This window comes from Phacochoerus africanus, chromosome 2, assembly GCF_016906955.1.
Source record: "Phacochoerus africanus isolate WHEZ1 chromosome 2, ROS_Pafr_v1, whole genome shotgun sequence".
Lineage (NCBI taxonomy): Eukaryota > Metazoa > Chordata > Mammalia > Artiodactyla > Suidae > Phacochoerus > Phacochoerus africanus.
In genome coordinates this window covers 263,421,931-263,426,185 of record NC_062545.1, presented here as the reverse complement: position 1 = coordinate 263,426,185, position 4,255 = coordinate 263,421,931, and the positions used below count along the sequence as shown (strand labels likewise).

Sequence of the window (4,255 nt, the reverse complement as noted above, 5' to 3'; positions counted from 1 at the left end):
TTTAATTAGCCATTCCCTGTTGGTTTTGTACTGTTTGCAATTTGGGGGCTACTGTAAGTAATATTTCAATGAATATCTTTGACTATTATAGGATAGCAAATATTTGGCAGCAAATATTTAATCCCTGGGGTTCTATATGCAGCCCTCCTTGCCAACATTGTGTAACTGCCTCTTGGTAATAAAGATGAGCCACCCCAGCCAGTGAAGTAATGCCATTTTCTGCTTCTTAACTAAGCAGCATGAAGAATCCCAGTGACCTGCTCTCAGGTTCCTAGAACCATGACTTATTTCCTTCCTTGGGGTCTAGTCGATATAAACCTACTGAATCTAAGGTCACAACCATGGCAAGTAAACATTCTGTAAGTGAGTTGTTAGATGCAATCATGAGCTAGAATATCTTCATATCCATCTTGCTTTATGGACCATGTATTTTAGCCTTGGAAGGAATAGTACCTCATATCGCTCATTTATTCAAAGCATGAGTGGTGTACTGTAGGACAGTACATCAACATTTCAGGGAACAATCTCTGAACTAACACTGAATTGAGACATTCCCCGGCCATTTCACCTTCTACCAGGCCAGCTGCTCTAGACAATGAGGCACATTAGTCAAACCAGAGAACTTCATGGAAGTGAGCCAAATGCCATACTATTTTCACCATGAGCTGTACCTTAGGTAGAGGTAACGTTATGTGCGATATGATGGCAATGAATAAGATGTCTGCAAGTCCACTAAGCTGACAGATGTGTAGGCAGAGAAAGCAAATGTCTATCCAGAACATGAAACAGTCCCCTGAGAGAAAGGTGCTATCCTTTCATCATGGGTCTAATATAATCAAGCAGCCATCAGTTGGCTGCTGTCCCTGAAGAATGGTGTCATATAGTGAGCTCAGAGTTGGCCCCTGCTATTGGCAGGTTGGGCACTCATCACTGGGGGATATTTATGCATAATCTCCACTGGAGTCCAAGTAGCTGGGGCCATTCTGTATATAGACACTAAGCCAGCCACAAGGGAGACTAGGCAAGACATCTGGCTAACATCTAGAGGGTAGGTCATCTGGTCCACTGAAAGCCACCTTTGCAGGGGATGTCCTCTGGCCAGAGTTTACCTTCCAGGTGAAGAGTTTCATATCTATAATGTAAATCTAATGACTCTTAAGTCTCTTCTTCCTCTTCTGTTTTATCAAACAATTTCTAAACAAAGGTTTGTAATTGCTTTCTGCTTTCAAAGACTCTTTATCTTTCATTCTGGAAGCAAATATTTAATCTGATCTAATGAGGAAAGAAGGATAATCTTCAATCCCTTTCATTCTCTCAAATAGATATTGATTTGCATGTATAGCATGCCTAATTTCTAAGCATCGTCACTGTAACAAGGATATATCTGGCCAGTTTTAAGGTGGAGTTTGAGACTTATGAGTCAAATATAAGTGCATGACTATTAATTTGAAGAACAGAGAGGTCTAAAAATAAATGTGTGATAAATAAATATATAAGCTAAAACAGTAAGAGGGTCACTTTTGAAGAATTTGTTATTATATTATTATCAATATACTATTACGGGTTGCCAAATCCTACCCTTGTCCAGGTCTGGATTTGGGGTTAAAACCTGCAGTCACTAATAACAAAGTAGTTTCTCACTTTGTATTCAGTTCCTTCCAAAATGAAGGCCTTAATTGGCTTTAAGAGATTAAATGCCCTGCCTTCAGCCAAACTATTTATGACTGCTGCTACTACTGCTGTGGTTTTGTTATTATTAGAAGCAAATCTAATGTCACTCTTCCTTTATGGAATAATGATATTTTCTTCCAGCTTACAGTGATGGGCCTAAAACATTAAGGAGAAGGTGAAAAGAAAATACTTTGATCTTCTAGGAAAAGAGGAGAGAGAAAGAGGGGAAGGATGAAGAGGGCAGGGAGAGAAAGAGGTAAGGATACAGAAGTGCTGTCTGCTTTAGGCAACAATCAGAGAAATGTCCAGACAGTGGGATACTCCACTTTAAGCTGCAGAGCTCAAAGAAAAAAAAAAATCCCTGGGCTCAAAGGCCCTATGGTTTAATGACTAAAGCATAGATTCTGAAGCTCAATTGGTTGATATAGAGCCCTGACTGCCATTTATTAGCTGTGTGATACTAAGCAAATCACTCAACCAATCTGTGCCTAAATTTCCTCACTTGAAAACATGGATAATAATAGTACTTATGTTATAGGACAATTCAAGGATTAAATGGGTAATGGAAAGCACTTAATCACCATGACTAGCACATATTAAGTACTTGATAATCACTAGCTATTATCTCTTGGACAATAAATTTTCCTGTCATAATAAAGTGGTACCTGTTTAATTTATTTCTTGACTGTTCAACAGAGAACGTTCTGGCTTGCTCCAGTCATATGGGAAGGAACTTACAATAGACAGGTCCTGGAAAAATATTACAAAAGGCTGAACATTACTATAGGCTTGGCTGTACTACATTTCTGGAAAGCAGGTGCTCCTTTTCTGTTTTTTTAATTTTGAAAAAAATGTAGTTAAGCACCCACAGTCTTTCTATATTCAAAGAGCTATTCCTACTTAATTCTAATTATTATTTCTGGCTTACCTGTATAATTATTTTTAGTAATTACTTTCTCTAGCCATGTCTGAGTCCTTAACACTACTTGGGAATCCTTTCATTAGTATCTAGTAGCTCTTCTTCATCACAAAGTTCTAGATCCAATTGCTCTACCCTTACCTACTGATAGTTCTTAAGCAACAATGACACATGTGTTAGCATGTTTAAGTGAAAGGTAATTTCCTCATGATTTTCAGCAAAATACATCTTTTCTGCTGTGTGCGTTTCATGTTTCACAGGTTTTCAGCTCAGGACCTGCAAGAGTTCATCCACTCTGCTAATAAGCACTTTATGACTGGCTACAATGTTATCTTTTACATCTTGGTGGATAATTTCACCACACTGTCTCCCATAGAGTGAGGTCCCCTTAGAACATTTAAAGTATTTTTTGGTGTCCAAAGGTGGTAAGAAGAACTTATATCACTATACCGTAACACACATCCAGCATGAAGTCAACTTTCTCTTCGTGATGACTGCAAACCAGATGTTCAAGGATGACTTTGGAGTGGAAACCCTGGGAGACTCTGGAGCTCAACTTAGCGCATGGTGGTATTTTAAAAATGCTAAAAATTTCCCTTATGAGAGACCTAAATCAGCAGCTTTCATCCCTTTTGAAGAGGGAGATTTTTACTATCAGTGCAGTTGTTGGTGGCACAGTCCAGGAGGTTTTAGACCTTCTGAAAGAATATCAGGAGTTCCCGTCGTGGCGCAGTGGTTAACGAATCCGACCAGGAACCATGAGGTTGCGGGTTCAGTCCCTGCCCTTGCTCAGTGGGTTAACGATCCGGCGTTGCCGTGAGCTGTGGTGTAGGTTGCAGACGCAGCTCGGATCCCGCGTTGCTGTGGCTCTGGCGTAGGCCGGTGGCTACAGCTCTGATTCGACCCCTAGCCTGGGAACCTCCATATGCCGCGGGAGCGGCCCAAGAAATAGCAACAACAACAACAACAACAACAGCAACAAAAAAGAATATCAGGAAGGAACTATTCAAGATATCAAAAATAGACTTAGCAGCACATATGAGCATCACCTAAACAAATATTTTTTTTTATCAAGAAGCTGTTATCACCAGAATACAATTGGGGTCCAAGTTTTAAAACTCCTCCACAAATTAAGTGTGTTAAGATAGCATGGCAGCCTAAAAGTATTTGATGGTTATATCATTAGATTTGTGGAATAATAAATTAATGACAATAATTCCTCAAACATAAAACTTATTAGAATTTTCATTGTATTAGACTTATAAAAATGTGCAACCTTCCAAAATGTTTCTCTCCTTGCAATTTTGAACCATCTAAATCTACCTATGCTGGATTAAGAATAAATGAATGTTATTTAATGTTAATGCACAGTGATGTTACTATATATATATTATAAATAATGTATAAATACTTTCTGAGGCATAAAATGGATGTTTTATGAAGAAACACAACCAGAATCTAGTTCAGAAAACAATAATAGATAAATAGGTAGATAGGTAGATAAACAGATACACATACACAAACTATCAAAGGAGGATATGCATAAGGGGAAAAATATTCATCAACTCACTCATCAAATATTTACTCAATTTTTTAGAGTTGGGATATGTATTGACTTGTTATTAATCTCTTCAATTAGTATGCACTCTATCTAGTATCTGATTG

At 38.3% G+C, this 4,255-nt stretch overlaps 1 pseudogene; it reads left to right on the top strand.

The window, feature by feature from the left end:
* Window positions 1-341: 341 nt before the first annotated feature.
* LOC125120859 (N-acetyllactosaminide alpha-1,3-galactosyltransferase-like 1) lies at window positions 342-3,761 on the top strand (annotated as a pseudogene).
* Window positions 3,762-4,255: the final 494 nt, after the last annotated feature.